The sequence below is a fragment of the Pongo pygmaeus genome, chromosome 12 (assembly GCF_028885625.2).
Source record: "Pongo pygmaeus isolate AG05252 chromosome 12, NHGRI_mPonPyg2-v2.0_pri, whole genome shotgun sequence".
Lineage (NCBI taxonomy): Eukaryota > Metazoa > Chordata > Mammalia > Primates > Hominidae > Pongo > Pongo pygmaeus.
Genome location: NC_072385.2, coordinates 77,453,740 through 77,480,275, shown reverse-complemented (window position 1 = coordinate 77,480,275; position 26,536 = coordinate 77,453,740). Strand labels below are relative to the sequence as shown.

Here is a 26,536-nt window from a genome sequence, read left to right as displayed (position 1 = left end):
TGTGGTCTTGGGTCACTTAGGATTGCAAAGTCTGTAGCTAGGTCATTAAGGAGACAGTCCCTTGAGTGGGAGTTATGGAGGCTGTGGGCTGACCACATGGCCAATTCTTTCCAGAAGGAAGGAATAGGCCTTGATTTGTCTCTGGAGTGAGCCAGAGGATGGTCTTGTGAAGTACCGTGCTCTGGCTCTGGCTACCTAAAGGCCATTGTTTGTTTGCTCCATTAGCTCTCAATGCGAGTTGATTAGAAACCAAGCCCTCAAGGAGCCACTGAAAGTGTGTACTATAAGCCCTTATTGAAGAGAAAGTGAGAGCTGTACATTCCTGCCCCTTTTCTGAACTGCTCCAAGAGGGTATAGCCCCTAGAAGTGTTTGAATGCCTGTTTAAAACCACCTCTTTGTTCCATGATCAAGGGAGACTCACATATGCATAGTCTCTTCTGTTGTCAGAGCTACTAGGTTTAGGATGGAGTCCTTTGGGAGATAGTTTTAAAAATTAGGGCTTTCAATATGTATCCTAAACCCTTCTGGGGAGAAACAGGGAGTTTTATTATGTCTTAAGCCCCTTCTCTGCCAGGAGATGAAATCCCTGGAGATGCTTGCATACCCATTTAAAAACACAACTCTTTTCCTGTTGTTTAGAGATACGTGTGTATGCCAGTTTCTTCTGCTCCCAGAGCTAGGAGATTTAGGATGCAATCCCTTAGGTAGATGTTATAAGAGTTAGGGTGGCTAGGCCAGACACAGTGGCTCACACCTATAATCCCCGCACTTTGGGAGAGTGAGGCCGGCAGATTGCATGAGTCCAGGAGTTTGAGACCCGCCTGGGCAACAAGGCGAAACCCCGTCTCTACAAAATATAGAAAAATTAGCCAGGTGTGATTGCAGGCACCTGTTGTCCCAGCTACTTGGGGGCTTGAGGCAGGAGGATCTCTTGAGTCTGGGAGGCAGAAGTTGCAGTGAGCTGAGATTGTACCACTGCACTCTAGCCTGGGTGATGACCTGTCTCAAAAAAAAAAAAAAAAAAAGTTAGGATACTTGGTGTGAATGCAGACTTATCCTAGGCTGGTGGTGGTTTAATAATTGACTGTCCCTTTAACTGCCCAATGTAAGTTAGTTAGAAACAGGGCCAACAGGTGGCTGCTGGAGGGATGTTTGAAGTCCCTGGAATTGGTGTGCACTTGCCTCTTTTTTTTTTTTTTTTTAAGTCTAGAGGGATGTGTGTGTATAATCCCCTCGGCTCCCATAGTTGGTAAATTAAGAGTCAAATCATGGGAAAACTTACCGTTAGAGCCCTATTTTGGAGGTCCAGATCCTCCTCTCCACAGGGAGAGACTGGGTGTTGGGGATTCTTTTCCAAATTTTATGGTGCAGTGCCTGGGATGGGGTCCATGACTGAGTGTGCCTCAGCTTCAGTGTAGATGTTTTCTCAGCTGTCAGTGGGTAGGAGCCTCTCTGTTGGTCTTGGACCTTCTCTTTCTTTCTTTCTTTTTTTTTTTTTTCAAGATGGAGTCTCTCACTCTGTCACCCAGACTGGAGTGCAGTGGCACCATCCTGGCTCACTGAAACCTCTGCCTCTCAGGGTCAAACAATTCTCCTGCCTCAGCCTCCCAAGTAGCTGGGATTACAGGCATGTGCCACCATGCCCGGCTAATTTTTGAATTTTTAGTAGAGACGGGGTTTCACCATGCTGGCCAGGCTGGTTTCAAACTGCTAACCTCGTGATCTGCCCGCCTCAGCCTCCCAAAGTACTAGGATTACAGGTGTGAGCCACCGCGCTCAGCCAGACCTTTTGTTAAAGGGAATTGGTCTGTGGTAGATGTTTATTTGGTGCATCCATGGGCAGAGGGAGAGTCAGGAGCTTCCTTTTCTATCGTGTTTCTGATGCCACTCTGTCACCTGCATTTTAAAGATGAGGAAATAGCTCAGAAAAGCTTAATTTACCCAACTAGTGAGTTGAGGTTGGGATTCAAAACTGATCTGCTGGGCTCTGAAGTCCATGATTTTTTCAGTATGCCACAAACTTATTCTTTTTATGGTAAAATGCTTTTTTAGTATGAAGACAATTTGAAATATCTGAAATACAGAAATAATTCCTTAAACTTTCAACATTTATTCAGCAAAACATTCACTGAGAACCTACTCTTTCTCATGTCCTGTGCTAGCTGCTTTATGAAGCAACATTCATATGACTGACTATCTCCCTAAAATCAGCTTCAACTATGTTTGGAAGGACAGAGGCATAAACAGCCAAGGAAGACTGGGATGAGAGACACAGAGGAGAAGGAGTTGGGTGGGGGTAACGGCAATTGAGGAAGGCTGACTTTCATTCGTGCCACGAGGGATGAGGAGCAGCCGCTGAACAGAGAAAGCCTGGAAGGACATCTGGTCAACATGGCCACAAGAACGGTGGAGTGAGTGTTGGTGGGGTCTTCAGGGAAGTGTCTGTCATTAACTGAGTCTGGAGTCTAGCCAGAAGTGTAGAGGGGAGTAATGGGATTGAAAGTTGCAACATGTCACAAAAAATGACCTGAGAACTCAACCTAAATTGTATATTTGGCACTTAGTTTTCACACTTTTGACTTTTCTTCCTCTGGCCTCTTACTTTATTTCTTTTCCGATTACCAGAGTTCTGCATGTTTGTGGTAAAAACTTTGGAAAGTACAAATGAATGCAATACATAAGATTAACAAAAGTCACTCTTGTCTAGTATGGCTAGCATATCCATGCCTCTCTCCCTCCACATATCAGAGAGAATTTTGATCATAAGACTTTACAGTAGGCTTTTCCCACTTAACTTCTTATGATGAAGCTCCATGTGAACTTCATTATATTCCATGAAATGTGTAGTGTCTTTGCTGTCTGCTCCTCCTACATCCATTGACTGAAGATGCTTTGCACCCAGACCTGCTGAGAAGCAGGTAGGCCTTACCAGTTCTATGTCCATAGGACAACCCCTTCCCCAGTGGTCACACCTAACTGAACCATATGTAAACACCCGAGCCAAGTTGGGCCTATTATATTGTCTTCCCAGAAGTTTGGGACTAAGGCCCTGAAGGACTGGGTCAATAAGATGGTGCTGGGTTCTGGAGCCAGATTTGGCACTAAAGCCAGTCAAAGCCACATGCAAACTAAAGTTGTAGAGGAGTATCAGGCATGGTTTTCTTTCTCTCCTCAGGAGAAAGAAAGAAGGAAGTGTGTGCAGGGCCAGAGAAAAGAGACCATGTGGACCAGTGAGGAATGGAGATGGAGACAGTAGCTGCCTAACCATTTTCCTATTCTCATGAGATACAGCTATACTTCCTATACTTTGTCTCAGTCAGATTCTCCATAAGTTTTTCACAGGGAAATCATTTGAATAGATGCCTGCTCTTGGTAATCAAAACATTTCTTACTAGAGCAGTTTACTTAAATGGGTTTTTTTTCCTTTAGTTTTTTCTTCCAATTTTTGCTTTGGTGTTTTTAAAATATACATATGTTTAAATTTTTTTCGTAGTTATAGCTCAAGTGTTTTTAAAATATACATATGTTTAAAACTTTTTGGTAGTTACAGCTCAGATCTTTTCTTTGTCATTACTTCCATTGCATTTAAACTTAAATATTTATCTAGTCAGAGAGCATTAAAATTTTATATCTTTTTTGTAGGCTTCAAAAAAGATATAACATTTTACATTTAAATGTATAATAGACATGTTCTAATCCATAGAATCCATGGATTCTAATCCACCTAAAAATTATTTTGACATATGTGTGAGATGAGGATCTAATTGAACATTTTTTTCATAAAATGTAAATAGCTAATTAGCTGGCCCAGAATCATGCTTCATTTTCCCACTGATTCATGATCTCTCCTTGATTATATGTTAACTTTATATACACGTTTCATATGGGTTTGTTACTGAGCTGTCTATTCTGTTTACTCAATTATTTAAAAAGAAAATTTTAAAGAAAATACTTTTAGTCTATGTATAATTATGACTCCTAGAGATATTGACTGGATTTAGACAAGGATGGTGCTAAGTTAGAGAACTTTGGTTACCAAGTCATTTGATTCCTTTGATTTTTCCCTCCAGAACTCCAAATGACACGTTGGTGTTTGTATTGGAATATATCCATCTTCTTCCTGGGGCAGCTTGAGTAGTCCTGACAAGTTTGCTAATTTTGGTAATTTCTTGAGTCTAAGGAGAGTTTTTATATTATAGAATTTCAACTTGTAAGACTGCTTTAATTTAAAAAATACAAAACTACTGGGAGTTTTAAAATGTGCTAGATTTGAGTACCTGACAAGGATAATAAACACATACTGTCATTCTCTCTTTTTGCTTCCATAGTAAATATTGTTACTTGATTAGGGTCTTCCTTACCACTAAATGTGGACAACATCAGACTCCTTCTTAACATAGTGCTCCAAACAACCAGCTCTATTAGTGAAGCTCTAATATCAGCTTAATACCAATTGGTATTGCCTGATAAGATGTAACCTATTAGCAGATTAATTCTAGCAAGCAATATAAATCCCAAGGTTAGACGTAAAATAGTGTAGCTTATATTATAGAAGTGGCTAGTATAGATTTAAGGCATTGTTTTAATTTTTTTTACTGCACCCCTTAATAATTAATACATTTTACATTTTCACATTTAGCTATATAAAGAAGAGGACAACTGGATAAAAGTTTGACGTGTTTTAGGGAATATATACTTTATGTTAATTCTGTAATGTTGGAATCAAAATAGGTTACCTTTAAAATAATTCTATATTCAGAAATAAAACACTCTTGTATTTACTCTTCTCAGTGATTGGTGTAATTAGATGGAATGATTTTTGTCCCAATCTCTTTGTGGTTTATACGAGGAAAAAAAATCCATATTTTTATTTTCCTGAACTTAAGTACCCCATCAAGGCTTAGAAGAAACCTCAGTAGAAATTCGCCAATATGTAGAAAAAAGTTTGTGCCATCATCAATTTTCAGGCCAGGCAATATTCATTAAGTTTGTAGTAGATTTATAGGTTCGAGGATGATCATCTCCCTTATGCCTAATCATTATTTAGTTAAGAAAACAACTGTGGGCTGGACTCTAATATTCGCAAGCTGTGTGACCTTACCCAAGGTACTTGAACTTCCTAGTTTGAAACCCTATGACAGCTTTGTATTACTTCAAAATTTATGCTCTTTTTTTTCTTACTATGGCAAACTTCAGTATTTTTTCCTTTAAGCAGTTTTGATCATTTCAGCTGCAGTTTTCATTTTATTCATCTCTCAGTATTATGTGCTAAAGCAAGTAAGGTGATGTGGTATGACAACATGTTAAAGCAAGCAAAATGAAGTGATCCTGGGGATATGTTCAACCAAGTAAGGTCAAGTGAAGCTAGGGGTATGCTTGGAGGCTGGACGAAGACAGAGAGTGAAGGAAAAAATGGCAGCTTCATATCTCTGGAAGTGGAATGCATAGCCTTATATTTTATCCCGTGGTTCTTCAGCATTTGGCTTTGCTATATAATTAGGCAGAGGGGATATTTATAGGATTTAATAACTGTTGTTCCCATCCTTGTCATTAGGATTCAGAAGTTTCTTAGATTATGTGTGCTCCAGAAGTGAAATTAATACCCTCTGCTAGAGCTGAAAGTTGAAAGTTCCTATTGTCAAGATTTCAGTTCTGTCAGCTTTTTCTTTTCTGATCATTAAAAGTGAGGCATTCTCGGACTTGAACGGCACACCTCATGAAGGAGACCTATGAGGGATTTATGATGCTTGGTTGTAAGAGAAGATGACATCCATAGAAAACTGGTAATCCTGGAAGGACAAACAAGTAGGTAGTTGGAAATAGTTCAGAAATGTTTGCTTCTACAGTTCTGAAGGCAATATATGTCAGACTTGGAGAGCTCTAGTGAGGGGCCACTCACCTGAGAGTTGAAGACCATGGAAATTTAACCTGCTGTCAAGCTTTGATCATTATATACAGTCACTGCCTCATTGGTTGAGGATTAGAAAATCAAAAATGTTCAAAACTTGGGATGTTATAATGTCAGCATACTAATCAGAATTTTAGAAGTACATGCTCATGGAAATAAAATGTCAATAAAAAATAAGGGTGCCAGATGAAAAGTGTGTCTAGTTCCACTATCCATAGCCTGGTTCTCAAGAGGCTACCACCCATGATGTTTTCTGTCTTTAGCTCTTCCAGGGATTATCACTATAACTCGAAATATCTATTTCATACAACATTAATATCTGTTTCTTGTCTTACCAACTTAAGCTCGTCTTTTAACTGTTTGCTGTAAAAGATTACTATTTCAACTCATAGCAACCACTCTGCTTCCTTTTTCCCTGTATCTGCTCCCATTTTTCTTTTTGTTCTTCTATTGATTATACTTTAAACAATATGTTTGACTTTTATTTCTTGTTCTGTCAACTTCAGACATATCACAGTGTATGATATGGAGTCTATCACTCCTACACGCTCTCCCATCTCTCCTTCCCACCTCTAACTCCTACTGTTCATCATTTCTACCACTGCTTTTATACTGCCAAAGTTTAAAACATTTACATTCTGAATGGAAATTTTAATTAAGTATTCATCGCTTTGTCTATATATTGATTCAGAGAAGCAAAGATAGATAAACATCATTTATAATATTATGATATTGCTCAATATTATTCACTGCAGAACCAGAGTGCAACTGTAGAGGAGATATAATTTATGTTCTTAAATCACATCTACTTAAAGTAGAATATTTCAAGTTCTAAGTCAAGATTTTCTTTTCTTAGACTCCATAAATTTCCTATAATAATGCTTCATATTTTCGTCATGAATTTTTGTACAGCATTTTCTTTTTCCCGGAATTTCTAGTTTCCCTTAATTTTTCTTATTGACATCAGAAACATAAACCTTCTTCATTATGCACCACCCAAAAGCCAGCCAACAGATTCTTTAGCCAGATGCATTATTGGTGTCTACTCTCTTTCAGGTTCCCAATGCCAGGGGTCTCTTCACAGAGTAACAGATCCCACCTTCACTGCAGCTTCTCTTGAGGCTTCTCTTGTACTCTGAATAGTTATTTTTCTCTGTTCTATTTTATCTGTTAGTGTAATCCCATATGCCATGCATTTTTAAGAGAATTTCCTAATTATTTCACCTATTCATATCCTATCCTTTTGCATATCTTTATTGTCATTTCAATGGGTTTAAGAGAGGGAAGTACAAATATTTGCTAGGTTCAATATGTTCAATCAGAGCCCTCAGAATTATTGGTTTACTATAGTCAGACATTGGTATCAAAAGAGGAAAATGTGCATCTAAAATTTACAGACTATGCCCCAGATCTTAACTTAGAGAGGAAGCATTTATGCTTATTGCATGAAAGTCCTGTTTTAAATTTGGAGTATCTTTTTCATGTATTTTATCTCGTAACCTACTTCGAATTAAGATGCCACCTGAAATTAATAGCACTGCAAAAATTGCTGATGTTGCATCGTCTGTCCTCATACAGGTTTCATTATCTTAAGCACTTGGAATGAGACCTCACTTCATCATCCAAGGAGATTCAATGTCTATAACCCCATAGATGTCAAAGGACAAAGTACACCTTCTGATAGGGTCTTAAATGCAAAAGGTGAATTTACTGGATTCAGCAACCACCAGGTGGGGCCAAGGAGTTTCGCTTTTGTCAAATAGGGGCTTTTACTGGAAAAGCTGTATGTGTTGCTGCTGAGCAATTTCTAGAAGGAGTTTCAAACTTGTTGAGGTAGTTGTTTCCTCTAACATCATGTATCAAAATTGTCTTCTAAAAGAGACAATGTGGGAAGCATTTTCTAAAGTTAGGCTCCAGAAGGAGAGGTAGTTGACTGAAATGATGCCTTGGGTGGTCAGGAGGCAAAGTTTGCATGTGGAGCCACTGGATTAGGAATATTCTTCATGTTGTTCTTGAAAGAACTTTTCCATTTATGAATTCTGAAAATGCTTTGTGGTTCTGGAAAGAAATAGAAAGAATTATTTATGAACTGTGGGCCCTGATGGTTTTAGAGGATAATGGCACCAGAGGTGAAAGGAGGCTTTCTGATATCTGCCTGTCTTGTGGCTGGCCAGGTACAGAGGAACAAGTCTCTCTACAGATAGGGATGTTGTCCATGCCCTTGAAGATCTCAGAATCTTAACGTTTATTAAATACTTAATTTGGGCTTACTCCAAGCTGGGTGGAGGGATCACAAAACCAAAGAGATATAGTCCATGCCGTGAGGAGTGTTTGGTGCATGGGTGAGTGAGATAATAAGAGGACTGAGTATGGATAGTATCAAGAGGCTCTGTATAATAGGTAAAAACCCAGAGGAAAGTGAGATGTGAATGTAGAAAAATTCCAAATCAAAGGAACATCTCACAAGCACCTGAATTCTGACCAGATGTGAAACATGGCTGTTAAAATCTCCGATTTGTGGAGAAATGATCCCCCACATCATATCCAGTAGAAGTTTGTTTGAATGAATGTACTATTCACCATTGTTAAATGGTGCCAAGAGAGTCTCACTTCTTTTCAGGAGCGAACTTTTACTTTAAGTTCAATATAAAGTGCTCAATGAATTTTTATAAAGTGAGTACACTCTGTACTTGACATTCAAATCTGGAAACTAATCATTTCCAACTCCCCCTTCTAGCCCTACTCATCACTCCTCCCAGTGAAAAAAAATCCTGATTTTTTTTTTTTTTTTTTTTTGAGACGGTGTCTCACTCTGTCGCCCAGGCTGGAGTGCAGTGGCCTCGGCTCACTGCGCGCTCCGCCTCCTGGGTTCATGCCATTCTCCTGCCTCAGCCTCCCGAGTAGCTGGGACTACAGGCACCCGCCACCATGCCCGGCTAATTTTTTGTATTTTTATTAGAGACAGGGTTTCACCGTGTTAGCTAGGATGTCTCGATCTCCTGACCTCGTGATCCGCCCACCGCAGTGTCCCAAAGTGCTGGGATTACAGGCGTGAGCAGCCGTGCCCAGCCGAAATAATTTTTTTTAAACCTTTTTCTTTGTTAAGGATAGAGCTGTGGTCTATTTGTCCCTTCACTTTAAAAGAAAGAACATTTTGATCTGGAATTGAAACATTGATTTCTTAAGCCATAGTTGATTCCTGGTATACAATTCCCATTTCTGTTTAAAATCTGGACTGGCAACAAGGTTAGTAATGATTTTGGTTATAGTGGCACTGTAAGAGGAACAGAGAGGGATGCTCTTAAAGAAAAGGGCATGCCAGTTGTTATCAGGATACCTCTATGCAAATAAACTAGAAAATCTAGAAGACAAAGATAAATTCCTGGATGATACACCCTACCAAGACTAAATCAGGAAGAAGCTGAATCCCTGATTAAACCAATAACAAGCTCTGAAATTGAGGCAGTAATTAATAGCCTACCAACAAAAAAAGCCTAGGACTAGATGGATTCACAGCTGAATTCTACTAGAAGTACAAACAGGAGCTGGTACCATTCCTTCTGAAAATATTCCAAACAACCAAAAAGGAGGGACTCCTCCCTAACTAATTTTATGAAGCCAACATCACCCTGATACCAAAACCGGGAAGAGACACAACGAGAAAGACAGCTTCAGGCCAATATCCCTGATGAATTGATGCAAAAATCCTCAATAAAATAATGGCAAACTGAATCCAGCAGCACATCAAAAACCTTATCTACTGCGATCAAGTCAGCTTCATCCCTGGGATACAAGGCTGGTTCAACATACACAAATCAATAAACATAATTCATCACATAAACAGAACCAAAGACAAAAAGCACATGATGATCTCAATAGATGCAGAAAAGGCCTTTGACAAAATTCAACATCCCTTCATGTTAAAAACACTCAATAAACTAGGTATTGTTGGAACATATCTCAAAATAATAAGAGCTATTTATGACAAACCCACAGTCACTATCATATTGAAAGGGCAAAAGCTGGAAGCATTCCCTTTGAAAACCGGTACAAGACAAGGATGCCCTCTCTCACCACTCTTATTCAACACAGTATTGGAAGTTCTGGCCAGGGCAATCAGGCAAGAGAAAGCAATAAAGTTATTCAAATAGGAAGAGAGGAAGTCAAGTTATCTCTGTTTGCAGGTGACATGACTGTATATATAGAAAACCCAATCATCTCAGCCCCAAAACTTCTTGAACTGATAAACATCTTCAGCAAAGTCTCAGGATACAAAATCAATGTGCAAAAATCACAAGCATTCCTTTACACCAACAACTGGCAAGCAGGGAGTCAAATCATGATGGAACTCCCATTCACAATCACTACAAAGTAAATAAAATACCTAGGAATACAGCTAACAAGGGATGTGAAGGACCTCTTCAAGGAGAACTACAACCCACTGCTCAATGAAATAAGAGAGGACACAAACAAATGGAAAAACATTCCACCCTCATGGAGAGGAAGAATCAATATCATGAAAATGTCCATACTGCCCAAAGTAATTTATAGATTCAATGCTCTTCCCATCAAATTACCATGACATTCTTCACAGAATTAGAAAAAACTATTTTAAATATCATATGGAACCAAAAAAGAGCATGTGTAGCCAAGACAATACTAAGCAAAAAGAACAAAGTTGGAGGCATCACACTACCTGACTTCAAACTATACTATGAGTTTATGGTAACCAAAACAGCATGGTACTTGTACCAAAACAGACATATAGACCAGTGGAGCAGAACAGAGACATCAGAAATAACACCACACATTTACAACCATCTGATCTTCAACAAACCTGACAAAAGCAAGCAATGGGAAAAGGATCTCCTATTCAGTAAATGGTACTGGGAAAACTGGCTAGCCATATGCAGAAAACTGAAACTGGGCCCCTTCCTTACACCTTATTCAAAAATTAACTCAAGGTGGATTAAAGACTCAAATGTAAAACACCAACCATAAAAACCCTATAAGAAAACCTAGATGATATTATTCAGAACATAGGCATGGGCAAGGACTTCATGACAAAAATGCCAAAAGCAATTGCAACAAAAGCCACGATTGACAAATGAGATCTAATTAAACTAAAGGGCTTCTGCATAGCAAAAGAAACATCATCAGAGTGAACAGGCAACCTACAAAATTGGAGAAAATTTTTGCAGTCTACTGATCTGTCAAAGGTCTAATATCCAGAATTTACAAGGAACCTAAACATATTTACAAGAAAAAAGAAAACAGCCCCATCAAAAATTGGGCAAGAGATATAAACAGGCACTTCTCGAAAGAAGACATTTACTTGGCTGACAAACATATGAAGAAAAGCTCAACATTACTGATCATTAGAGAAATGCAAATCAAAACCACAATGAGATACCATCTCACACCAGTCAGAATGGTGATTTTTAAAGTCAGGAAACAATAGATGCTGGCGAGGCTGTGGAGAAACAGGAATGCTTTTACACTGTTGGTGGAAATGTAAATTAGCTCAACTATTGTGGAAAATAGTACGGTGATTCCTAGAACCAAAAATACCACTTGACCCAGCAATCCCATTACTGGGTATGTACCCAAAGGAATATAAATCATTCTATTATAAAGACACTTGCACATGTATGTTTATTGCAGCACTATTTACAATAGCAAAGACATGGAACCAACCCAAATGCCTGTCAATGACAGAATGGAGAAAGAAAATGTGGTGCATATACACCATGGAACACTATGCAGCCATAAAAAGGAATCAGATCATGTCCTTTGCAGGGATATTGATGAAGGTGGAAGCCATCATCCTCAGCAAACTAATACAGGAACAGAAAACCAAACAATGCATGATCTCACTCATAAGCGGGAGTTGAACATTGAGAACACATGGACACAGATTGGGGAACAACACACACTGGGGCCTGTTGAGGGGTAGGGGGTGAGGGGAGGGAACTTAGAGGATGGGTCAATAGGTGCAGTAAACCACCATGGCACATGTATGCCTATGTAACAAACCTGCACGTTCTGTACGTGTATCCTTGTTTTTTTTTAAAGAATAAATAAAGAAAATAAATGAATAAATAAAGTTTTACAATGTGAAAAATTAAATATATCTGTTTCTTATTTTCATATAATTACCCAAGAAACACTTATTCACTACCTACCGTTTTTTAGGGCTTGGTATTGTGGTGAATATAAAGGTGAATCAGACATATACCATCCCTCTTTAAGTAGAAGAGTCAGAGATATCTGGCTCTGTAAGTAATTGTAAAATATAAAAGAGAAAGTAATAAGTTTCATAAGAGAGATGCAGGCGTATGAGAGTTTTCCAAGTAATCCGAATCTTTTTTTCTTTTTACAGGAAGTATGGTATTGATAAGCTTGAGTGAGAAAAAAAATGGATTTGGGTTAGAAGACCTGGGATCTTGCACTTACTAGGTATGTGGCTTGAGGAGGCTACTTTATCTTTTCCACCCAGCTCTACCCTGTCTAACATGAGGACAGTAGTAGGTTTCCTACTTATGGAACATAGTTATTGGGAAGCATATAACAGATAATAGATATAGTTTTATGTAAGTAACTTATTCAAAATAGATATTATTTCTTCCAGGGAATAGTCAAACATTTTGTTCTCTAAAACAAGGAATTAATTTATCTTCTTCTAATTTTAATGAGGTGCACCATGAGCCAGTCCTAGGAATAGCAACATGGATTCAATTTAAATTGCTAATAGGCGATACTCATGAGGTAGCAAAGAGCCTCTTTCTGACACATCCATCAAATGTCATTCTCTTACCAGCCTGGTGAGAGACAGTTATTTTGACGTTGATGCTGACTGCTTTTGAAAGCACATGCCATGCAGCACTTTGCCCAGGGTTTAGCTTTCCCACAGACCTGACATTTGTATGTTGTTTTGCTTTCCTTGATCTTCTCCCCTTTTTCCCTAGCGTCTACTGTTAGCTGAATGTAGCTAATACTGCAGATTGTAAATGGGCTAAAGTGGGAGAAAGAGTGTCTGACATAATGGTTCTGAGCCCTGCAAGCACGTTAGGATCATCTCAGGAGCCTTAGAGGTACACTGATGGCCCAGCTCTGAAGCCTCATTCCCAGAGGAGCTGAATCAAGAGACATAGGGTGGGACCCATGAATTTACTTTTAATACTTTTAACTAATCCTGATTAATTCTGAAGCAGATGATCTGGGCACCGCACTTGGAGAAACTAGCTAGTATCAATATGATAGTAGCCATCTGGTGACTTCTTTGTTACATGGATTACAGGGGCCATCAGAGAGAGGTGTTTCTCAATCCTTGGAAACTTATTTATTCACAGTTTCTCAAACACCTCATGTTTGAGGCACTGCACTGGGGGCTGCAAGGGATATGATAGATGAATCAAACATGAACGTGATACTGACTAAGAATAGGGCTGAATGTAAAACTATAATTCATACCATATATAAAGGTTTACTTCTGAAGTTGGTGTATGTGGTAAAAATCATAACTAGTCAAAATTACCTTTGGAAAATGGCAGAGGAGGGTAGTATTTTGGAGAGGAACATGCTGCCTTCCAAACACCCAGCACTGGCTGTTTTCCTCTGACTTTGCGACTGAATCCTGACTCTGTTTGAGTCTCAAATGTGGCTGGCTTACATTTAGGGGTAATGCCTGAAGAAGGTGTGTCTTTAAATACTAGAATCATATTTGGTTCCCAGGACATGGCAGATTCATGGCTCCCAACTCAAGTTCACTGAGGCATGCGCTCTGTGAGTGGGACAGAGTTGAGGGTGGTTTGGGGGTGGGTCAGGGGGAATCACCTGCACTATTTAAATAGGGTTCCCTTCTTGCTCATGCTGTCACTCTCTTCATTTGCTGTTGTTTATCTAAGTTTTCTCAAGGTAAGTGGATTTCTAATAATACAAGACTCTCTTCTAATAATACAAGATGATAAGATTTGAAGACAGACCCAGGCAGCCCCAATTGTTTAAAATAATTGTAAAAAATATCAAGGAGAGAATATTTACCAGATTTTAATAATTTATATTTTTTGAAGAATAACATAAAATCTACGATTAAGGTTGTTTTGGGAGACTGAAGAAAAGATATGGCAAAAGATTTATAAAATATAAATAAAAAGTAAGACATTAATCTACAGATGGAAGATTAATGCATTTCTCTTTGAGGGCTCTGAAATGAAAACCAAAAATAGAACAGTAATGTTTCACTGCAGCCTTATGAACACACTGCATAGTCACACCCTTGAGACCATCCAGTCACATGCAGGCAGGGAATTTGCTGGGCAGAGCACGTTCAAGTCCCCATGACAATCAAGACATGGAAGCCACAGGTGGGGCCTCTAAACATGAAAAGTGTCATTGTTGTTTTGTATTCCTTGTACTTTCTGGAGCCCTTAAACACAGATACAAACAACATCCATCCAAACAGACCAGTCCTCCTAGGAACATTTGGCAAAGCTCAGTAGGTCTTTCTTGGATACTGACTTCATAGATGGTAACGCTGACTCACCATGGCCTATGTGCTTGTGTGCTTGCACCTGAGACTAGGAGCTTTCAAACAAACAAACAAATAAACAAAACAAAACAAAACAAAACAAAAAAACAGAGTCTTGACTTCAAGAGAAGGGAAGAGACTTATTTTCCTACTTTCGTTGTTGGCTTACTCTGGGGCTTCAATCACTTTATGTTAACTTTTGGTGACTCATACACTGGCCGCTCCTAACATTTCAGCAGCTGGGATGAGAGGACAAACAGAGGCCCACAAACCATATGTCTATACACATACAGGTTCTAAATCAAGCTAACGATTTCAATAAAACATGTTCTGACTTTCCTCTTTGACAGATATACATTCCTAATGAAGAAATAAAAATAATGTGGGTGAAGCTGTGGTTTTTATATAATAGAAAGTTGGAAAAACACTAAAGATGACTAAGTTTAATTATTATTGTTCATGCCTTGGTATTCTGTAGATAAGCCATTATCGTTTGCATGAGTAATAAAAAACATGCATAGTTAGGCAGGGCACGGTGGCTCATCCTGTAATCCCAGCACTTTAGGAGGTCGAGGTGGGTGGATCACCAGGTCAGGAGATTGAGACCATCCTGGCTAACACGGTGAAACCCCGTCTCTACTAAAAATACAAAAAATTAGCTGGGCGTTGTGGCAGGTGTCTGTAGTCCCAGCTACTCGGGAGGCTGAGGCAGGAGAATGGCTTGAACCCGGTAGGTGGAGCTTGCAGTGAGCCGAGATCGCGCACTGCACTCCAGCCTGGGCGACAGAGCGGGAGTCCCTCTCAAAAAAAAAACAAAAACAAAAAAACATGCATAGTTAACCAATTATTACGCATTATTCCATAAGATCTATTTTTTCTCTTTAGCAAAATCATTAATTTTGTTGTTATACTTAATATTTTTTATAATTTAATTATTTATAGAAATGAGCTAAAGGATTAAAAATAAAATGTATCTGTATGCAAACTATACAATTTGATTATATTTTGTTCAAAAATAGAGTACATATAAATATGAAAAATTATATACTATATCTTAAAAGTTATATTTCTCCTAAAATATCAAAGAATTATTAAAAATAATGGGCAAAATACAAATACAATAGGCATAACAAAATAATTGTTATGCTCATACAATTTCTAGGTAAAACTGACATTCGCCATTTATTTTGAAATTCCATTTTTATAAATATAAAATTATTCACAGTTCTGACACTGAAAGTTCAGCTGGTTACCAATGTAAAAAACTTTTGTATTCTCCACATATTTTATGTCTAGAGCTAAATAAAGATAAATTTAAGAGTAATATGAATTGTTTAACATTATGAAATATTCAGCTTCCGAAACTGTTGTGAATATAGTACCAATTTGTGAGCACGTCTGGAATCACAGATTGGTACCTGCGGAGAAGCAATAACTCTTAGTTCAGTGAGAATCTATCACATTCATTCTATGCAGGAGGAGAAAGTTTGGTAAGGAAATTAATTTGTCTTTTCTCTTGCCTAGGTGCTTTTGCTGCTCAATTTCTCATGTGCTCTGTGGCAGTGTTTATCTTGACCTTTGCGGAGCTTCATAGCATTTGGACATGGTTTCTTTTTGTTTTGAGGACACAGGGCAAGATATCTGGAGATGCCTAAGCAGTGTTAGTCATGCAACTGACAGTTTAGGGTTCTGGTCAGTTTAGGGTTCCGTGTGGCACCATACGAGCACTGAGTGTCAGATCCTGAGTGCTAGAGTGCTAGGGATACGTGTGTGTGTGTGCACGCGCGCGTGTGCGCATGTGTCTGTGTGTGTAGGCGGGGAGTATACTGGATTCTTTTAGGGACACAGATTCAGACCAGGATAAATTCAAAAATTCTATTTTGAAGCTCAGTCGCTACCGAAGATCTGACCCAAGGGTAGTCTATCTTGAATGCAGGTTACAAATCTGAAACTGTCCTAAAAGGCCTCCTTGTATCTCATTAGCTAGATTTCCATCACGTTTTCCCTTTCTTGCTCCTTGTACTAAGACAGCTTTTGTCCAGTGTTAATGCCCCAGAAAGAAAAAACAACTAGAGCCACTAGTGGATCTTTCTGAATCCAGCTCAATGACCACTGCTCCCCCAAGTCCCTTCATGAGCCCCTGAAGAAATGGGACTTCAACAAGCTGCATCTGGATCATGGACTAGTAACCAGGCATGGGCAAAGGAGCAAGGAGCCTTGGATTTCATCATTTTTTCTGCCATTTATTAGCTGTATGACCTTCACTTACCTACTTGGGACTTCAGATTTCTTATCTGTGAAATTAGGAGATTTGTATAAGATCGTCAAGGTCACACACCTATTCTAAAATTATGTGGTTTTATTTTATAGAAAAACTGGGCAGAATATTTTCTAGGTTTTGCATATAATGATGAACTATGACAAGGATTTTGGGACTGTCTGGGGAGTACACAGCAGGTTGAACAGAGACTTCCAATGCTTATATAGTATACTGGCTCTGACTAAGTGATATTTTGTTTATTGACTCATTAAGAACAAAGAAATTCTACTTGAAAATCATTTATTCACCATCTTCCATGTGCTAGGCTATTATTATGTGAGATGCTAAGGCTTTAGTGATGAAGAAGCCAGAGTAACTGCTCTCAGGAAACTCAGGTAAGCATGCAAACTAGTAATTTTAGCAGAATGTGATAAGTAGTATTACTGACAGTTTTTCAAAGTGTGGGGGGAAGGTGCAAAGAACAAAGGGGTTCTAGGTGAAGAAAAGGGGGAAGAGAGTGTCAGGGAAGGTTCCCAGCTGAGAAGATTTTTGAGGGAAGTACTAGGAATATTTTAATCTTGAAGCTCCCTAGCAGTACAAGAGCTATTTGGGCAGTAGCTTTTTTTTAAATTTATTTTTATTGTACTTTAAGTTTTAGGGTACGTGTGCACAACGTGCAGGTTTGTTACATATGTATACGTGTGCCATGTTGGTGTGCTGCACCCATTAACTCGTCATTTAACATTAGGTATATCTTCTAATGCTATCCCTCCCCCCTCCCCCCCACCCCACAACAGGCCCAGGTGTGTGATGTTCCCCTTCCTGTGTCCATGTGTTCTGATTGTTCAATTCCCACCTATGAGTGAGAATATGTGGTGTTTGGTTTTTTGTCCTTGCAGCTTTTGATGACTCTACTCTTCAGCAAACCAATATGGCAACAGTGATTGGCCTTATGTGGAGGCTGAGCCAGCAAGCATTAGATTTTGTTGAGGGCCAGCTGCTTTTGATTCATGTATTTCTCTATGACAGTGGATGGTTCAGGTTTCAAATGGTGCATATTTTCCTGTAATGGGCCCAGGGGAGGACACACTGTTGAGCAGAGCTTTAGAGATAGATTTATGGGCACATTGTTCAAGCTTTTAGATCACTTGTCTCTTTAGAAATGGTGGGAATGGTTAGGGGTAGAGGAAGGAAGAGGCTCTTGGTGTGCAAATGATTTCATAGTCAGAGTAAGGGCTCCTATTTCTATTTAGGAATCATTTCATCCAGGGAACATAGTACTGAGTCTGCATATAGTGAGTTCTCCAGAAATATTTTACACATCAATAAATAGTTTCAGAATACTTACTATTTAATAGGTACTGCTGTAGGCATTTAATAAATATTTGTGGAATAAGTTAATTTATCATATTATCATATTGTTGGAATATTAATACTAATGAGATTGATACTTCAGGATACTCATAAATCTAAGCCAAATGGGTAAGGGTCTCTTTCCAAAATATGTCTTTTAATGGTTGGCCCCTCAGGCACCTGAAATGTTTGAATTTCCCAGTTCAGAGGCTTGAAGCTCACGAGGGCCAGACCATAAGAAGTTCCCCAAATCAAGTGATTAGACCACCTGGGTCTGAGACTGAAGTCCCTGCACCTGAAATGGCATGACCATGCTCTTTCTTTTAACTGACCCTGGCACCAACCTGAGCAACTGGAATATTAAAAGCAAATTATTGTTTCTGGAAGATTTGTGACTAGAAGAGTCACTGTGGTCTACACTGGGAGAGAGCTTAGCTAAGTCCAGTGATCAACATTCCATCCAACCGTGTCAGTTGAGTGAACAAGTGCATCATTGGAATGTAAATGTACATTGGGCTATTTGGGGCTGTCGACCAGTCATCTCAATAATGTTAGCTGGAATCAGATCAATGCTTAGCTGAGGTAATTGAGACAATGAAGTTTCAAATTGGGCAGGGAGGAGAAAACAGGGAAAAGAAGAGATAAGTGCATAGGTTTTTGACATTAGTTACATTTTCTAAACAAGCCAAAAACCGTATGCTTATTCCCACTGATAGATTTCATTTCCTTTTGATCTTTGGGAGGGATATTGAAATTTGGTTCAAATTTAGCCACTAATCCTCAAGTACCATTGGTATTCAAATATATCATGATTTCTTTTCCAATCTCTCTTTATAAAGTCCAAAAATTATATGTTATCCCCAATTTCAACATGTTAAAACCTGCAAAGTCTGAGGCATAAAAAACGGCACTTGCAATTCCACTAACTTTGGTTTTTCCAGAAAGTGAAATTGTGATGCTTATTCAAAATAGCATAAATAAGCTGGGCGTGGTAGCATGTGCCTGTGGTCCCAGCTACTTGGGAGGCTGAGGTGTGAGGATTGCTTGAGCCTGGGAGGCCAAGGCTGCAGTGAGCTGTGATTGCCGCACTGCACTCCAGCCTGGGTGACCGAGTGAGATGTTGACTCAAAGAAAAATAGCAGAAATGAATGCAACCCCCATAGAACACAGAAGGGCATTTAAAAAACATACTAGTTAACTGATACAAACAAAACCTCAATAATAAATACCTAGGGAAAATACAGAAAGTAGTATGTCTTTTAGTTGTTATTTATTGCAATATCAAACTTTTATTGAGATGGAAACAGAGAGATGGACACACAGAGAGACAGAGACGTGTTTTTCTACCTCCTTGGATGTCTACTAGGCCTATAAAATATACTTTTCACTCCCTAACAGGGGCCAATATTGGGAGGGAAACATCTGTCCTTCTCTCCTGGCTCTATAGCTGACTGGTGGGATTGAGAGGAGGAGAGGAGCACTGAGACCTTCCTCTGTCTTATTTTCAGAACCACCTGCACAAGCTATGTGTATGGTCTTCTTCTCTGCAGCGTGCAGTGACCTGTCCTGGATGGGGAATGGGGTGAGGTGGGGCGGGAGCCTGTGGTTGTACAATTTTACCCCTAATTGGCCAATAACCTTAATTTGTAGGAAGGGGGCATTAGTTTCAAAATGTGGTCAGAGATCTAGCCCAATTTTCCAACCAGTCCTATGAACTAATACTGTGCTTTTCACTATTTGCCTCATGTCTTCTCTTAATGACTTCCAAATTCAGAGCAGATTTAAGGTGGTGAGCAGTTGTCACCCTAAGTCTCTTTCAAGACACAGTGCTGCTGAGATTTCCCAAAGAAAGTGATTTTTAATGATTTCCCTTTATGGTAGGGCTCTTTTTTTTCCCCTGCTCTTTAGCTAGGTTCCTGAGTAAAGAGCAGAAGGGGTGTGAGAAGCTCATTGTCTACTTTCCTCCTGTTCCACCACATCCTCACACATGATCCATTACAGCCACTTACATACAATCTGCCTTTCCGCCTCTATCCCCTCTCTTCCTTGATTTTGCATCACCGGGTACCCTGTGTTTATTTTTTACAGTCTTTACCCTTTTCTTAAATTCCTTTCTTCCCTCTTAATCTTTACATATTTTCTGGCTTGCAAGATCTTACCTTAGCTAAGAGTTATATTTGTACCCCACCAAATGGGATCTATCAAACACTGCTTTGCAAGGTCTCCTGTATTGAATTGTCTTTTTGCATTGCAGTTGTTATTATTGTTGCAAAACATCCTATTATTACATAACGAGGCCCAAAAATTCTATGGGGGAAACGTCTTAGATTTATACTTGTTTGTGTGTCACAAAGAGCTTTGCAAATATTAGGTGTTTCATAAATATCACTTCCTCATTTTACCTACTGGGCAGTCTTTGCAGTGTCATTTTAGTGTAGACATTTAAATGTGCTAGAGAAAGGTGGGAGCTCTGAAAAGTGATGACTCTATTTCAGCCAATAGTTTTTAAATGTGTAAACTCTTACTAGTTTCTGTCTCCATAAGTTGCTAATGGGGGTGACCAGAAAGGAGTAGTCTATTTTATTTTGGCTTAATAGAAACAAAAATGAGCATTACCAAGTCTCTGCAGCACCACAGCCATCAAGCTAAGTGTGTTTTAGATATTTTCTCATTTAGTTATCAGAACTATAATATTGGTGCTATCATTACCCTTGTTTCACCAGGGAAGCGGAGGCTCCAATATATTAACAGGCTTTAGGTATCAGAGATGTGATTTGAGCTTCAGGCTTCCTAACTCCAAACTTTTAGCCACAATGACACCTTGCCATAAAGCTTTTCCATAGCTATTCTCAATGGGGCTATTCAGGCTTTCAGCAAGTGTTTGTGCTCTTTAGTTGTGATGAAAACCAGAGGAAGTATGTAGGGTGCTAGTATAAAAGTTGAGAATCCACTGGACCAGGGCTTGAATCTGATTGCCCTCATACAAATTCTGTCTGATTAGGAGTAAGTTCCTTAACCCTTCTTATCCTCAGTTCATTATCTAAAATATTAGGATCATAATTCTGTTAAATGAGATAATGCTGACAAAACACTAAGCACAGCACCTGTACATGCTCAAAGAATGTGAGCTGCCATTATTACAATTACATGCCTGCTTAACACTTCCACAGATGACATCAATGAAGGTAAATGAGGAAATTAGCCAATGGAGTCCTGTGTAAAAGGAATACTTGGAAAGACTGACAGAACTGCAGTCTCCATAGGGGGCGAGATGTCTATAGCATATCAATATTTTCTAAACACATTATTCTTTCCTTTAGATATAAATGCAATAGCATGACAGCTACCAGTTAGTCCCACAAAGCTGCAAGGACAATAAAGATGTGTACATATGAATATGAAAGGATTGGGAATGAAGGACTCATGAGCAGGTTATGTGAGACACTCCTCCAACCCATGCACTATTTCGGGTCATCTGTAAGGGGCTCTAGTAGAGCCCTCTGTGCTGCCTGCAGAGAACCCTGAGACATTTGGACAGCATGCTGTCTATGGTGAAGGAGGTATAGGTTCCAAGTCAGGAGACAGAGTTTTCACTGCATGGGACTGGGAAATTGGAAATACTTGTTTAAAATCTTTTACTGTGTTTCTTCAGGTTCTCTGCTTTTTTGTTTTTTGACTTTTTTTTTTTTTTTTTTTTTTTTTGCCAAATACATTTAGGGCTGTGATGGCTTTATATTTGAAAGGCTGGGGTATAAGAAAGAGTACTGCCTTAGGGTGAGCAGACTGGCTTGGCATCCTCACTCCCACTCCTTATTAGCCTAAGGACCCTGAAGAAACCCCTGACTGGGCCGAGCCACTGCCATCTGCAAAGTGGAGACCATATCCATATGTATACTTCTTCCCCTTTACTTCAAGGATTGCTATGAGGGCCAAGAAGGTAAAGGTGTAAAGTACTAAGCTATGCAAATATTTTCCTGAAGAGCTGTCTGTCCTACCACTGCTCTGCGCCCTTGTTCCTCCCCAAATCCCTTTTTTTTTTTTTTGCTTTCTAATGAACTCATAGAATGTACTTACTGTCTTGCTGCATGTACTGTTTCCTCCAAACCTCCCCACCTAAATCTGTGAAAAAGAATAGGGGCCAGGTGTGGTGGCTCATGCCTGTAATCCCGGCAGTTTGGGAGGCCGAGATGGGTGGATCACCTTAGGTCAGGAGTTCAAGAGCAGCCTGACCAATATGGTGAAACCCCATCTCTACTAAAAATACAAAAATTAGCCAGATGTGGTGGTATGTGCCTGTAGTCCCAGCTACTGGGGAGGCTGAGACAGGAGAATTGCCTCAACCTGGGAGGCAGAGGTTGCAGTGAGCCAAGATGGCACCACTGCACTCCAGCCTGGGCAACAGAGCGAGACTCTGACTCAAAAAAAAAAAAAAATAAAGGTGAGGTTCCAAGATGGCCGATAAGGAACAGCTCCAGTCTACAGCTCCCAGCGTGAGCAACGCAGAAGGCAGGTGATTTCTGCATTTCCAACTGAGGTACTGGGTTCATCTCACTGGGGCTCACGAAGCAGGGAAGGGCATCGCTTCACCTGGGAAGCACAAGCAGTTGGGAAATTCCTTTTCCTAGCCAAGGGCAGCCATGACAGACGGTACCTGGAAAATTGGGACACTCCAAACCTAATACTGCGCTTTTCCAATGGTCTTAGCAAATGGCACACCAGGAGATTATATCCCGCGCCTGGCTCAGAGGGTCCCATGCCCAAGGATCCTTGCTCACTGCTGGCACAACAGTCTGAGATTGAACTGCAAGGTGGCAGCGAGGCTGGGGGAGGGGCGTCTGCCATTGCTGAGGCTTGAGTAGGTAAACAAAGTAGCCAGGAAGCTCGAACTGGGTGGAGCCCACTGCAGCTCAAGGAGGCCTGCCTGCCTCTGTAGACTCCACCTCTGGCAGCTGGGCATAGCTGAACAAAAGGCAGCAGAAACTTCTGCAGACTTAAATGTCCCTGTCTGACAGCTTTGAAGAGAGTAGTGGTTATCCCAGCATGGAGTTTGAGATCTGAGAATGGACAGACTGCCTCCTCAAGTGGGTCCCCGACCACTGAGTAGCCTAACTGGGAGACATCTCCCAGTAGGAGCCGACTGACACTTCATGCAGCCAGGTGCGCCTGAGACAAAGCTTCCAGAGGAAGGATCAGGCAGGAACATGTGCTGTTCTGCAATATTTGCTGTTCTGCAGCCTCTGCTGGTGACACCCAGACAAACAGGGTCTGGAGGGGACCTTCAGCAAACTGCAGCAGACCTACAGCTGAGGGTCCTGACTGTTAGAAGGAAAACTAACAAACAGAAAGGACATCTACACCAAAACCCCATCTGTACGTCACCATCCTGAAAGACCAAAGGTAGATAAAACCAAAAAGATAAACCAGAACAGAAAAGCTGAAAATTCTAAAAATCAGAGCACCTCTTCTCCTCCAAAGGAATGCAGCTCCTCTCCAGCAATGGAACAAAGCTGGACAGAGAATGACCTTGACGAGTTGAGAGAAGAAGGCTTCAAACGATTGGTAATAACAAACTTCTTCGAGCTAAAGGAGGATGTTCGAACCCATCGCAAAGAAGCTAAAAACCTTGAAAAAAGATTAGATGAATGGCTAACTAGAATAAACAGTGTAGAGAAGACCTTAAATGACCTGATGGAGCTGAAAACCATGGCACGAGAACTACGTGATGCATGCACAAGCTTCAGTAGCTGATTTGATCAAGTGGAAGAAAGGGTATCAGTGATTGAAGATCAAATGAATGAAAAGAAGCAAGAGGAGAAGTTTAGAGAAAAAAGAGTAAAAAGACACAAACAAAGCCTCCAAGAAATATGGGACTATGTGAAAAGATCGAATCTACATCTGATTGGTGTACCTGAAAGTGACGGGGAGAATGGAACCAAGTTGGAAAACACTCTTCAGGATATTATCCAGGAGAACTTCCCCAACCTAGCAAGGCAGGCCAACATTGAAATTCAGGAAATACAGAGAATACCACAAAGACACTGCTCGAGAAGAGCAACTCCAAGACACATAATTGTCTGATTAACCAAAGTTGAAATGAAGGAAAAAATGTTAAGGGCAGCCAGAGAGAAAGGTCGGGTTACCCACAAAGGGAAGCCCATCAGACTAACAGTGGATCTCTTGGCAGAAATTCTACAGGCTAGAAGAGAGTGGGGGCCAATATTCAACATTCTTAAAGAAAAGAATTTTCAACCCAGAATTTCATATCCAGCCAAACTAAGCTTCATAAGTGAAGGGGAAATAAAATATTTTACAGACAAACAAATGCTGAGAGATTTTGTCACCAGCAGGCATGCCTTACAAGAGCTCCTGAAGGGAGCACTAAAGATGGAAAGGAATTACCTGTACTAGCCACTGCAAAAACATGCCAAATTGTAAAGACCATCAACGCTAGGAAGAAACTGCATCAACTAATGAGCTAAAATAACCAGCTAACATCCTAATGACAGGATCAAATTCACACATAACAATATTAACCTTAAATGTAAATGGGCTAAATGCTCCAGTTAAAAGACACAGACTGGCAAATTGGATGGAGTCAAGACCCATCAGTGTGCTGTATTCACGAGACCCATCTCACGTGCAGAGACACACATAGGCTCAAAATAAAGGGATGGAGGAAGATCTACCAAGCAAATGGAAAACAAAAAAAAGCAGGGGTTGCAATCCTAGTCTCTGATAAAAGAGACGTTAAACCAACAAAGATCAAAAGAGACAAAGAAGGCCATTACATAATGGTAAACGGATCAATTCAGCAAGAAGAGCTAACTATCCTAAATATATATTCACCCAATACAGGAGCACCCAGATTCATAAAGCAAGCCCTTAGACACTTACAAAGAGACTTAGACTCCCACACAATAATAATGGGAGACTTTAACACCCCACTGTCAACATTAGACAGATCAATGAGACAGAAAGTTAACAAGGATATCCAGGAATTGAACTCAGCTCTGCACCAAGGGGACCTAATATACATCTACAGAACTCTCCACCCCAAATCAACAGAATATACATTCTTCTCAGCACCACATCGCACTTATTCCAAAATTGACCACATAGCTGGAAGTAAAGCACTCCTCAGCAAACGCAAAAGAACAGAAATTATAACAAACTGTCTCTCAGACCACAGTGCTATCAAACTGGAACTCAGGATTAAGAAACTCACTCAAAACCGCTCAACTACATGGAAACGGAACAACCTGCTCCTGAATGACTACTGGGTACATAACGAAATGAAGGCACAAATAAAGATGTTCTTTAAAACCAATGAGAGCAAAGATACAACATAGCAGAATCTCTGGCACACATTTAAAGCAGTGTGTAGAGGGAAATTTATAGCACTAAATGCCCACAAGAGAAAGCAGGAAAGATCTAAAATTGACACCCTAACATCACAATTAAAATAACTAGAGAAGCAAGAGCAAACACATTCAAAAGCTGGCAGAAGGCAAGAAATAACTAAGATCAGAGCAGAACAGAAGGAGATAGAGACACAAAAAACTCTTCAAAAAATCAGTGAATCCAGGAGCTGGTTTCTTGAAAAGATCAACAAAATTGATAGACCACTAGCAAGACTAATAAAGAAGAAAAGAGAGAAGAATCAAATAGATGCAATAAAAAATTATAAAGGGGATATCACCACCGATCCCACAGAAATACAAACTACCATCAGAGAATACTATAAACACCTCTACGCAAATAAACTAGAAAATCTAGAAGAAATGGATAAATTCCTCGACATATACACCCTCCCAAGACTAAACCAGGAAGAAGTTGAATCTCTGAAGAGACCAATTACAGGCTCTGAAATTGAGCCAATAATTAATAGCCTACCAACCAAAAAAAGTCCAGGACCAGACGGATTCACAGCTGAACTCTACCAGAGGTACAAAGAGGAGCTGGTACCATTCCCTCTGAAACTATTCCAATCAATAGAAAAAGAGGGAATCCTCCCTAACTCATTTTATGAGGCCAGCATCATCCTGATACCAAAGCCTGGCAGAGACACAACAAAAAAAGAGAATTTTAGACCAATATCCCTGATGAACATCGATGCAAAAATCCTCAAAAAAATTCTGGCAAACTGAATTCAGCAGCATATAAAAAAGCTTATCCACCATGATCAAGTAGGCTTCATCCCTGGGATGCAAGGCTGGTTCAACATACGCAAATCAATAAACGTAATCCAGCATATAAACAGAACCAAAGACAAAAAACCATATGATTATCTCAATAGATGCAGAAAAGGCCTTTGACAAAATTCAACAGCTTTTCATTCTAAAAACTCTCAATAAACTAGGTATTGATGGCAAATATCTCAAAATAATAAGAACTATTAATGACAAACCCACAGACAATATCATACTGAATGGGCAAAAACTGGAAGCATTCCCTTTGAAAACTGGCACAAGACAGGGATGCCCT

The 26,536-nt window shown here is 39.8% G+C and overlaps 1 long non-coding RNA gene across 1 annotated transcript; it reads right to left on the bottom strand.

Annotated features, from left to right (window-relative positions):
* Positions 1-4,567: 4,567 nt before the first annotated feature.
* On the bottom strand, positions 4,568-20,284 carry LOC129027166 (uncharacterized). Its single transcript, XR_008498248.1, has 2 exons — positions 20,212-20,284; positions 4,568-7,967 (listed from the first exon to the last, which is right to left on the bottom strand). It is a non-coding gene; the product is annotated as an uncharacterized LOC129027166 (long non-coding RNA).
* Between the last annotated feature and the right edge of the window lie 6,252 nt (positions 20,285-26,536).